The sequence below is a fragment of the Tamandua tetradactyla genome, chromosome 1, assembly GCF_023851605.1.
Source record: "Tamandua tetradactyla isolate mTamTet1 chromosome 1, mTamTet1.pri, whole genome shotgun sequence".
Lineage (NCBI taxonomy): Eukaryota > Metazoa > Chordata > Mammalia > Pilosa > Myrmecophagidae > Tamandua > Tamandua tetradactyla.
Window position 1 is genome coordinate 47,951,907 of NC_135327.1, and position 12,888 is coordinate 47,964,794.

At 37.7% G+C, this 12,888-nt stretch overlaps 1 protein-coding gene and 1 long non-coding RNA gene across 3 annotated transcripts in view; one reads left to right on the forward strand and one right to left on the reverse strand.

The window, feature by feature from the left end:
- The window catches only part of SPTLC3 (serine palmitoyltransferase long chain base subunit 3), a 136,534-nt gene that overhangs the window by 118,397 nt on the left and 5,249 nt on the right, over positions 1-12,888 (reverse strand). The gene's annotated exons all lie outside the window — the stretch shown is intronic.
- LOC143646334 (uncharacterized) overlaps positions 1-12,888 on the forward strand; it is a 29,485-nt gene that overhangs the window by 3,019 nt on the left and 13,578 nt on the right. Inside the window, exon 2 of one of the 2 annotated variants that reach the window (XR_013157458.1) lies at positions 3,007-3,206. This is a non-coding gene — a long non-coding RNA (uncharacterized LOC143646334). The remainder of the gene's footprint in view (positions 1-3,006; positions 3,207-12,888) is intronic. The other variant, XR_013157459.1, reaches the window with a different exon arrangement.

Genomic DNA, 12,888 nt, shown 5'->3' on the forward strand with positions numbered 1-12,888 from the left:
TTTGTGTTTATTTAATAAAAAGGGCAGAAAATAAAGATCATGTGCAATAAATAGTAGCTTACATTATCTGTCAGTCAACCTTTCAAATACTTCAAATACTTCAACCCTTTTGTCCAGGGTAGAAAAGACTGGCTTGCTCACCAAACCCATTTCCTTTTCCTCCTATTAAGAGTTGGGCTATATTTCCCAGATTCCCTGCAGACAAATGTTGTCATTTGAATGAATTCTGACCATTGTGACATGCGAGGAAATCAAATGTACCACTTCCAGGTCAGGCCCATAAAAGTCACTCTCATTGATCCCTTTATTTTTCTCTTCTTGCCCTTGGAATCTGGATTTGATAGCCAAAGTCACTTTGGAAGCCACACATTAAAGATTACAGGGTCTTTGTTAGCCTGCTTCCCTGAATAACTGTGTGGGGGCAAAATCACCACTGCCAATTACAGACATTCCTTGGAGATATTGAGGATGGGTTCCAGGCCACTGCAATAAAGCGAAAGTCACAATAAAACAAATCAACACAAATTTTTTGGTTTCCCAGCGCATATAAAATTTATGTTTACATTATACATAGTCTATTAAGTGTGCAATAGCATTATGTCTAAGAAAACAATAAACACATCTTAATTACTAAATACTTTATTGCTAAGATGCTAATCATCAACTAAGCTTTCATTGAGTCAACTCTGCTGCTGGAGGGTCTTTCCTCAATGTTGATGGTTACTGACGGATCAGAGTGGTAGTGGGTGGAAGGATGAGGTGACTGAAAATTTCTTAATATAAGACAACAATGACGTTTGCCACATTGATTAACTCTTCCTTTCAGAAAAGATTTCTCTGTAGCATATGATGCTGTTTGATAACATTTTACCCACAGTAGAACTTCTTTTAAAATTGTAATAATTTCCTCTCCAACCTTACCACTGCTTTAACAACTAAGTTAATGCATATTCTAAATTCTCTGTTGTCATTTCAACAATGTTCACAGTATCTTCTTCATCAGGAGTAGATTCCATCTCAAGAAACCATTTTCTTTGCTCATCTATCAGAAGTACCTCTTCATCTGTTCACATTTTATCATGAGATTTAGCAATTCAGTCACATCTTCAGGTTCCACTTTTAATTCTAGTTCTCTTGCTATTTCCACCATATCTGCAGTTACTTCCTTCAGCGAAGTCTTGAACCCTTATGGTTATCCATGTGGGTTGGAATCGACTTCTTCCAAACTCCTGTTAATGTTGACATTTTTACATTCTCCTATGAATCATGAATGTTCTTATTGGTATCTAGAATGGAGAATCCTTTCCAGAAGGTTTTCAGTTGATTTTTGCTCAGATCCACCAGAGGAACCAATATCAATGGCAGCTCTAGCATTGAAAAATGTATTTCTTAAATATGATTTGAAAGTCAGGTCACCCCTTGACCCAAATGGATGTTGTGTTAGAAGAATGGATGTTGTGTTAACAGGCATAATAAAAACGTTAAATTCATTGTTCATCCACACAGAGCTCTTGGGTAGCTAGGTACATTGTCAATGAACAACAATATTTTGAAATGAATCTTTATTATTCTAAACAGTAGGTCTCAACAATGGGCTTCAAATATTCAGTAAATTATGTTGTAAACAGATGTGCTGTCATCCAGGCTTTCTTCCTCCATTTACAGAACACAGTCAGAATAAATGTCATGTCATTCTTAAGGGCTCTAGGACTTTTGGAATGGTAAATGAACACTGGCTTCAACTGAAAGCCATCAGCAGCATTAGTCCCTAACAAGAGAGCCAGCTTGTCCTTTGAAGGTTGGCGGAGTCTCACCTGTCACATACTTTCCCACTGAAATTGAGCAATGGAAGGCCTTAGAGGTCAGGGCAAGCCAGACTTTCCAGAGCAGGCAGTTGTAGAAGAAAGATATTCCTTCACTGGGGTGACCTCTTGTCAGAAGCACAGAGGAAATAGAGGACGGAGAGATTTTTAACGTGGATGGCAACAATGGGGTGGCAGTTGGCAGCTCTAAAGTCAATTGGACATTATTCAACTATGGAGTAATGTGGTTTTCTTTTGCAATTCCTCCGGTTCCTTTCTTCTGATCTTGTTTACAGTCACCTGGTTTACTTGAAAAACAGAGCTTTTATCAAGTTATCCAGGTAAACAAAAGGCAACAATGCACTGGTGATTTTTAAATCACTGGGGATAACTACTACATTCCATCTTGTTGACCATTTATGTCATGTGAGAAGAGTGTTTTGTTTATCTCTGGGATGCTCAGGGCCTTTTGTGACATGTTCTTATTTATTCACATGACATTCCTAAGAGGTAGATGGGGGATAATTGTAATGCAATTAGAATTATCTTCACTTAATAAGGGAGATACAAAGGCATTAAACAACTTGCCAAAGGTTATATAGCAGGTAAAGAGAGACTAAGTTGGATTTATCAGCTCCATAATGCCAGGGTTGACACCAGAAAGAAGTTTGAAATAGGACTTCGGAGACATGACAGATTAGAACATGTTTCAGAGATACATGTGAAGAGATGAGGAGCTAAGGGGGTGCGGTGACTTGGAGCTAGGTACTCCATGAAAACACATTCTTACTCTTAACCCATGCCTGTGGATGTGAACCCATTGCAAATAGGACCATTTGATGAGGTTACTTCAGTTAAGGTGGAGTTCTTATAAGCAGAATGAAATTCAGATGCAGAGAGAAAGCTGCAGGGAGCAGTCATAAGTTGGAAGCCAGTGGAAACTAAAGGAGGAAGGAGAAGCTAGAAAACTCCACCATCTGCATTGCCATGGGATAGAAAAGTCAAGGACCAAGAATCACAGGCAGCCAGCTCCCAAATGCCAGTCTTCCTGGAGAAAGCAGCACCTTGATGGTGACTTAAATTTGGACTTCTCTTAGTCTCAAAACCATGAGCCAGTAAATTCCCATTGTTTAAGCCAACCCCTTGCATGGTATATGGTTAAACAGCCAGGAAACTAAAACAGGTGAATCTTTTCCTTTTCCAGATGTACGCAGTTAGCTTCCAACACTTTGTATGAAGGGCAACTACTGCATGTATGTACTTGTGCTGGGCACTGGAAGGAGCACTCAGGTAGACTTTTTTTACAGTCCCTATCCTCATGGAGTGCATGGATTGGTGGGGGAAAAATGTATACACTAAAATATAACATTTCAATGCTGGACAACAAGAAGCAGCAGCATCTAAGTAAGCACCATAGTAGTAATTAAAAAAAATGATAAAAGCAAAGAGCTTCAATAATGCATCCCATATTCATTCATTCATTATTTCATTTAATGTATACTTATTGGCAGCTACTCAGTGCCCTCCAAGTGACACAGTCCTATGCAAGAAGGATACAGTCCCTGACCTCATGACACTCAGTCTAGCTAAGTGCTCTCCAATAAAATAGTCACTAGCCATAGGTGATTCTTCAAATTTAAACTTAAATTAACTGGAATGAAATACAGTAAAGATTCATATCTTCAATTGCACTAGCCACCTTTCAAGTGTTCAGCAGCCTCATGTGGCTAGTGGCCACCTTACTGGACAGGACAGATGTAGAACATTTGCATCATCACAGAAATTTCCATTGTTCAGTGGTGGTCCAGACCAGAGGTTGGCAATGCCACTCATTTGCATTTTGTTATTTAACTGAGGTGAAATTCACATAGCATAAAATTCGTCTTAAAATATAAATTCAGTGACATTTAGTACCTTCACAGTGTTGTGCAACTATCACTTCTATTTAGTTCCGAAATGTTCATTACCCTTAAAGAAACTCTGTACACCTTAAGCAGTCACCCTTATTATTCTCTCCCCCCATGCCCTGGCAACCACCAATCCACTTTCTGTCTCTTGTGCTGGATGTCTCATGGAAATGGAGTCAAACAACCTATGGACCTTTGTGTCTGGCTTCTTTCACTCGGCATAATGTTTCCAAGGTTCATCCATGCTACAACATTTATCAGTTAATTCCTTTAATATCACATTGTGTGGATGCACCACAGTTTGTGTATCCATTCATCAGTAGGTGGACACTTGGTTGTATCCACCCTTTGGCTATTGTGAATAATGCTGTCATCAACATTTGTATATACCATGGCCTGCTTTTCTATTTTCCAATTGAGAAATCACACATATACATTCTGTACATAGTGTACAATCAATGGCTCACAGTATCATTGCATAGTTGCATATTCATCACTGATCATTTTTTAGAACATTTACGTCATTCCAATCAAAGAAAGAAAAAGAAGGAAAAACTCATACATACCATACACCTTACCCCTCCCTCTCATTGACCACAGTGCTTCCAACTGCCCAATTTATTTTACCCGTTGTCCCCCCATTACTTATTTTTTTATCCATATTTTTTGCTCATCTGTCCATACCCTGGATATAAGGGGCATCAGACACAAGGTTTTCACAATCACACAGTCACATTGTAAACATTATATCTTTAACATTGTAAACATTACATCTTTATAGATCATCTTCAAGAATCTAGGCTACTGGAACACAGTGCAACAGTTTCAGGTGCTTCCCTCCAGCGCACCATGAACTAAAAAGAGTATCTATATAATGCATAAGAATAACCTCCAGGATAACCTCTTGACTCTGTTTGAAATCTCTCAACCACTGAAACGTTATTTTGTCTCATTTCTCTTTTCCTCCTTTTAGTCAAGAAGGCTTTCTCAATCTCTTGATGTGGGGTCCCAGCTTATCCCAGGCTTTCTGTCCCACAATGCCAGGGATATTTATACCCCTGGGAATCATGTAACATGTAGGAGGAAGGGCAATGAGTTCACCAGCTGAGTTAGCTTAGAGAGGGCAAATCTGAGCAACAAAAGAGGTTCTCTGGGGGTGACTCTTTGACCTAATTTTGAGTAGGTTTAGCCTATCCTTTGCAGGAAAAGTTTCATAGGGGCAAGCCCCAAGATTGAGGGCTTGGCTTATTGATTTATTTGTCCCTACTGCTTGTTAGAATATCAGAAATTCTCCAAATGGGGAGAAACTATATGGCCACAAAAGCCAAAAATATTTACGATCTGGCCTGTTGCAGAGTAAGTTTGCCCACTCCTGGTCTGGAGGGGAATACAGACTTAGAAAAAGTACTTACAAAAAAGGAGATGAAAAAAGAAAAAAAGCATTCTGTGGGAGTGGATAAGATAGGGATCTAACCTAGTTCAGGAAAAGGCAAAGTCCTTCCCCAAAGAAGATGATGTTACATTGAGAGCTGAAGAATCATAGGCATGTCCCCAGGAGAAGGAAGAGATTGGAAAGGAGAAACCCTGCCACAGCTGCCTGCCACAACAGAGCCTGAGGGGCCTAAGCACTGAGTGTGAGGGGGTGGGCATGACTGTATGTCAGCTCCAGGAGGGTGGGGGTCCTGTCTGCTGTAGTCTAGTGCCTACAACAATATCTGACATAAGTGTACCCAATATAAATCTGATGAAAGGATGAATGAATATATGAATGTGCAGACTGAGGAGGTCAGGCAGGACTCATAAACAAAGTTAAGAAATGGAGCCTTAGTCCTTGGAACAAGGAGTTCTCTGATGAGTTTTAAGCAAATGGTGACCTGAACAGATGGGTATTCTCAGAAGGGAGCTGCTGCATGTGATTCTTAGTTAGTAATTTTAAAGACTCTTCTGTTTCCATCATGAAGAAGATTTGGTGGAACAAATTTGTTTAGATGATTCTGTCATTTTGGCCCTGAGTTTAAAAAAAAAAAAATCAAGGGGAGACAGTCTCCTAAACTGCACGGGGATGAATTGACAAAAGAGGTGCTCTTTGACATTACAGTGTGTGAGTCCTGAGGTATTTCTTCACCATGCCTGGTAGCCAATGACTCACAGTTGAGTTATTCTAAGGGGAAGGCTCTGGAAGCAAACAAAATGTGCCAAGAGTCGTTAGGTTGAGCTCAGTGGACTGAGCATGGATTGCAAGCAATGATTTTTTTCTTTCAGTCAAACTGAATGAATTTTTCTCTTGTATCTCAATGCTGAAGTACTATATCTGGGTCCCACCCAAACTTCCTGCCCACTGAGGCCAGACCAAACATTGCCTGTCATTCAGCAACATGCAGAAGCAGAAAGTCTTCCTACTCTAGAAAGAGGCTTGTCAAGGAGTCAGCCAAGTTCCCTTCTTCGTGTGTTTGTTCAGAGTTGGTGTGCCAGTACACGTAACTCTTTGCTGCTCTCCCCTCTCCTACCTGTCACACAATAAACCATGTAACTTTATGCATGTCACAGGGCAGCGTAGGAACCTATGACTTGGCTGATCATTCTTGTCTTTGAAGACAGAATGTCCTTAGAAGGAAAATACTTCGTTGAATGTATAAGGATTCCTTGGCTGAAATCTTTTATTTTCATAGAAGACATCATTTTCTTTTCCATGAAATCTTTTGTTCCTCAGGAAAATATTAAACACATTTTCTCCAAACCCATTGATTAAGAATATAACATTATATACTTTTCTTTGCTTTCCTTAAAATCTGATAATAAAACATGGTCACAGCTTTAATTATCTGATTACTTTTTCTTATCATGTGGCATATATGTGCCATATAGTGTAGGAAATAAACTTCTCCCAGGACAGGGCTAACCTTGATAAGTTTTCAACCTGTACTCCTGATCACCCAGGTTAGAGACGTATTTATTTGTTGGCCATTGCAATTTTGAGCTTGAAGCAATGGAGGGGTACAAGGTATGGGTTCTCTGAATGGAAATCAAGACTGATAATAACTCAGAAAAGACAGCTGAGGTTGAGATATGTTTATCTCAGTCACTGAATCATTCCAACAGGCTACCTGTGGGGTACTCTTAACCATTTCCCAATCTATAGGTATCTTATATAGGTGTCTTGGTAAGACTTCTCCAATGAGGGGGCATGTGCTCTTAGAGAAAAAGCCAGTACCTTTTGTCATAAGCTGGCAAACCAAATCCTGAGGTCTATCAGTTTGGGAGATTTTCCCAAGTGTTGTACAACATTTGCAAAAGCCCAGTGCCAAGGGCTCCTGTGGGATTTGCTTTTAGTTCTATGATGGAAAAGAATGTTGTGTAGAGGAGCTGGGGACTGTCAAGGGGTAGTGGTGGGTCTTGCCCTGGATGAGTCATTTTGGGATCTTGGGTAAGAGGCTTCACCTGTTTGAGTGTCTTTCGCCTCATATTTTAAATTAAAATCTACCCAGCCTCATTGGCAGTAAAAGTGTGTAAGAGTCATTAGACTGTGTTCTAGATCTGAATTTCAGACTGGTGAAAGAGAAGTATTGAGGATATAGTTTTAAGCGGGCAGGAGCCAGTAACTGCTGTAGACTTTGACTTTGGTTTTGACAAAATGCAAAGCCAGTGGGGAAAACAATCATTACATTTTCTTCCTTGTATCCTTTTGTTGGTTAGTCTACCCATTCCCAAATGCTGGTCATAGAACTATGAAGATTATTTGTTGAAATATTCACTGATGTATGATGAAATGTAAGAAAGTATGTAAGCATGTATACATGTGTCATATATGTACACATATATGTAGTATATAATATATGCACATCTTCTTTCTTAGAACATTTCCTTTAATCAGACACTATGTCCTCTCCTTTTTTCTGAAGTGGATATATAATTTCTTTCGTGGAATTATGAATGATGGTGATAGTAGATAATTGGCTATGAGTTTTTGAATCATGGCAAAGTAAGAAATTGGCAAACTAGGATGGGCCACTTATTCTTATTTCTTCAAAGATCTTACATGTCTATGAAATTCTAAAATCTTGGCTCCCCTGGGCTGAGTTATCATGCATCAACTCTCTGAGCTTTCACACTTTGTGGATGGAAACTTCTGATCTGACTGAGAAATGTGTCATCAGGATCTAGAAGATCAGATAGTGTGTTTTCTGAAATCTGAGATCAGTCTTACCGCTCTTATTCCAACATCAGTAGATGTTAATATACATATCAGCCACTCATTAGTTATTAATATACATATCAGCCAATTCTCTTGCCCAGAGATTAAACTCTCCAAGGTTGAGATGAAATTCTCCAATATTAAGTGAGCAGTTTTGCAACATCTTCCCACAGTTAAAACTATGTTATGAAACCCTCTCCAACAAAGAACAACCAAAATGCAGTGGAGATTAAAAATTGTTGAATAGTATACTTCAGATATGTGCATTTCATTACATGTAAATTTTTACCTCCAAAGTAAAATGAATCATAACTTGAATATTGTAGTCTAGTCAATGATATGCATCCCAATGGATTTAGGGGTAAAGTGTAACAATTCTACGGCTTTCTTTGGAATGCATAGAATATATGGATTTTTGGATGGATGGAGGGTAATTGGACATGTAATAAAAGAAATATTAAAATGTTAACTACAGAATATAGGTGGTAGGTATACATATATTTAGAATTCTTTCAGCTTCTCTAAATTTGATAATGTTCACAATAAAATGTGGGAGGAAAGGTAAAAAAAGAAAAAAGAAAAAAGAAACATTTTATCTAATGATAAAGAACAGGCCCTGGTAACAGACTCTACTAACTAGAAGTGTGATCTTAGGAAAGTTTATTTAACCTTTATGTGATTCAATTTCCACTCAAAAACTAGGTATAGAAACTGTATCTTACTCATAAGGTTGTCAAAGGATGAAATGAGTTAAACTTGTAAAGGTTTTAGAATGTAGCACAATTTAAAAATGTTTGTTAAATAAAAAAATTGAAGTCATCTTATAAACTGGGTTATTGGTGGGAAAAGAGATCATATTACCTTTCTTGAACATTCAACTCGGAGAGTGCTGACAGCTTTATTAATACCAGTTGACAGAACTGTAACAGCCTTAGGACATAAGCAGTTTTCCTCTGATCAACACATATTTCACTTCCTGCTAAGAGGCAGCAGGAAGCATTGGGATGAGTCAGTGATATTTAATTGCTATTTTTATTTTCATCAAAAAGTTCTACTTGCCTAAAGCATGTTTCCTAGCCCTAGGTTTAGGATATATTATGCATAATACCTGTATATCAATATAGAAGCACTTACTACCTGGTCAAACAAGGTGGTCTGATGGTTTAGTGATTTTTAAAAGGAGGGCAGTGAATAGTACCCATGTTCTCCTACAAAGGTTAGGAAACCTGTAAATTAATTGATAAGAAGTCATGAACTTTGGCATCTGCAAAGAAACCTTTGTATCACCTGAGTGGGGCGTTTTTGTTCTTTTAAGGAATTAGATACATGGGCACAAATGGCAAATTAAATAACAAACAAAATAGAAAATGAGATCAGTCTCTGGTGGTTCTTATTCATTCCACAAATGTTATTGAGCACCTACTATGTGCAGACTATGGTCTAGGGACTGGGGAGACAGCAGTGGACAAGGCAGAAATCCATTCCCAGGGAGCTCATATTCTAAAAGCAAAGGCAGACAGCCTTTGAAACAAATGAAAATATGTGTGTAGGCGTGTGTGTGTGTGTGTGTGTGTGTGTGTGTGTGTGTGTGTGTGTGTAGGCTGAGTTAAGTGCTAAAGAAAAACATTTAAGCAGGAAAGAGGGCAGGAAGTGAGGAGACTTGCAGTTTTGTGGGCCTGTCCCACAGGTAAGGTGACATCTGAATAAAGATCTGAAGGAAGAGAGGGAGCAAGCCAGATGGATATCTGTGAAAAGGATGTTCTAGGCCAAGGAAGGAGGAGATGCAAATGTCTGCATCAGATGGTGTGCCAATTTTTATTTTGAATTTCCTCATCTGTGAAATGAGCATGGTGTTACTACTTCATGGGGCTACTGGGAGACAGCATGAGACTTCCACATAAGATGCCTAGCCCAGACCTAGTATGTAGCAAAGCATCAATATGCTTTTTCTTTTCTCTTCTTTGAACTTAAGGTACTTAATATCTGTGCTACTTATTTGTCTTCCAGTGATATATTTTACAACAGCTCTTGTTCTTATATTATCAATTACCTCTTTTTGAAGCAGTGTTATTGAGATGTAGTCACATCCTATACAATCCATCCACAGTATACAATCAGTGGTTCACAGTATCATCACATAGTTGTGCATTCATCAGCACAATCAATTTTAGAACATTTCATTACTCAAAAAAACAAAAAACATACTTATTCTCCTCCGCCCCATTATTGACTGTTAGCATCAGTGTGGTACACTTGTTACTGTTGATGAAAGAACATTAAAATATTACTGTTAATTATACTCCATAGTTTGCTGTAGATGCATTTTTCCACTATACCACTTTATTACCAACTCCTTGTACTAGTGATGTACATGTTTTATCCTGTAGCTTTCCTTCCAGTGACATACACGACTCTAAACTAAAGCCTTTTAATACATACAACTCAGTGCTATTAATTGCACTCACCATAATGTGCCACTATCACCTCTATCCATTTCCAAACATTTTCAACCAACCTAAATAGAAATTCTGCACAAATGTAGCATGGGACCACCTTTCTCTACCCCCAATCTATTCCTGATAGATTCTAGATTCTGGCTCTGAGTTTACATATTATAATAAGCTCATATCAGTGAGATTATACTATATTTGTTCTTTTGTTTCTGACTTATTTCATTTAACATAATGTCTTCAAGTTCATCTATTTTGTTACACACTTCAGGACTTCATTCTTTCTTACTGCTGAATTATATTCTGTCATATGTATATGCCACATTTTGTTTAGCCATTCATCAGTGATGGAAACTTAGGTTCCCATCTTTTGGCAATTGTGAATAATGCCACTGTGAACATCAGTGTGCAAATGCCTGTTTGCATCTCTGCTTTTGGTTCTTCTGGATATATACTTAGTAGCAGGATTGCCAAATCATATGGCAGTTCTATACCTAGATTCCTGAGGAAATGCCAGACAGTCTCTACCGTGGCTGTACCATTTTGCATTTCCACCAGCAGTGAATAAATGTTCCTATTTCTCTACATCCTACCCAACACTTGCAGTTTCTGTTTGTTTAATGGTGGCCATTCTAGTAGGTGTGAAATGATATCTCATAGGGGTTTTGATTTGCATTTACCTAATAGCTAGTGAAGTTGAGCACATTTTCATGTGCTGCTTTTTAGCCATTTGTATTTCTTCTTTGGAAAAATACTTATTCGTGTCTTTTGTCTATTTTTAAGTGTTAAGTTGTAGGGTCTCTTTATAGATTCTGGGTAACAAACACTATCAGATGTGTGGTTTCCAAATATTTTCTCCCATTGAATAGGCTGCTTTTGTACCTGACATACAAAATTATTTAATTTTGAGGAGGTCCTATTTAACCTTTTTTTTTCTTTTGTTGCTTGCCCTTTGGGTGTAAGAACTAAGAAACCATTGCCTTTCACTAGATCTTGAAGACACTTCCCACATTTTCAGTTTTATGGTTCTGGCTCATATTTTTAGTTCTTTGATCCATTTTGATTTAATTTTTGTACAGGGCATGGGGTAGGGGTCCTCTTTCATTCTTTTAGATATGGCTGTCCAGTTCTCTTAGAACCATTTGTTGAAGAGACTGTTCTGTCCAATTAAGTGGCATTGGGAGCCTTGTCAGAAATCAATAGACCACAAATCTGAGGGTCTATTTCTGAAATCTCAATTTGATTCCATTGATCCATATGTTTATCTTTATGCCAATACCGTGCTATTTTTACCACTGTAGCTTTGAAATGTTCTTTGAAATCAAGAAACATGAGTCCTTCAACTTCATTCTTCTTTTTCAAGATCTTTAGGCTATTTGGGGCCCCAAAATTTGATATTTGGCTTTTCCATTTCTTCACAGTAGACTATTGGCAATTTGATTGGGATTGCTTTGACTCTGTAAGTCAACTTGGATAGAATTGACATCTTAATGTCATCTGGCCTTCCAATCCATGAATGTGAAATGTCTTTGTTTAGTTCTTTTTTGATTCCTTCTAACAGGATTTTGTACTTTTCTGAATATAAGTTATTTACATTCTTGGCTAAGTTTATTCTTTGATAATTGATTCTTTTAGTTGCTATTGTAAATGGAATTTTTCCCCTTGATTTCCTCTTAGGATAACTAATTACAAATGTATAGAAAAACTATTGATTTTTGTGTGTTGAGCTTTTATCCTGCCACTTTGCTGAACTTGTTTATTAGCTCTAGGAGCTTTGTCATACATTTTTTGGGACTTTATATATATAGGCTCATGTAGTCTGCAAATAGCGAAAGTTTTACTTCTTCCTTTTCAATTTATATGCCTTTTATGTCTTTTTCTTGCCTAACTGCTGTAGCTAGAACTTCAAGCACATTGTTGAAACAGTGTGACAGTGGACATCCTTGTCTTCTTTGAGATCTTAGAGGGAAAGCTTTCAGTCTTCACCATTGAGTAAGATGTTAGCTGTGGGTTTTTCATGTATGCCTTTTATCATGTTAAGAAATTTTCCTTCTATTCCTAGCTTTTGAAGTGTTTTTATCAAAAAAGGATGCTGGATTTTATCAAATGCCTTTTCTGCATTGATCAAGATGACATGTGGCTTTTTCCTTTTGTTTTGTTTCTGTACATTAAAAAATTACATTAATTGATTTTTTGGGATTGAACTACCTTTGCATACCTGGAATAAAACTTACTTTATTATGGTGTATAATTCTTCATAATTCTTTTACTGTGCTGTTGGATTAAATTTGTAAGTATTTTGTTGAGACATTTGCATCTATATTCATTAGAGAGGTGGGTCTGTAAATTCTTTTCATGTGGTATCTTAATCAGGCTTTGGTATTAGGATGATGTTGGCTTCATAGGATGAGTTAGGTAGTCTTCCCTCCTTTTCCATTTTTTGGAAAATTAAGAAGGATTGGTATTAACTCTTCTCGGGGTGATTGGTTGTCATTTATCTCTAAATGTTATTGTTTTAATTTTAATATAATCTTTCT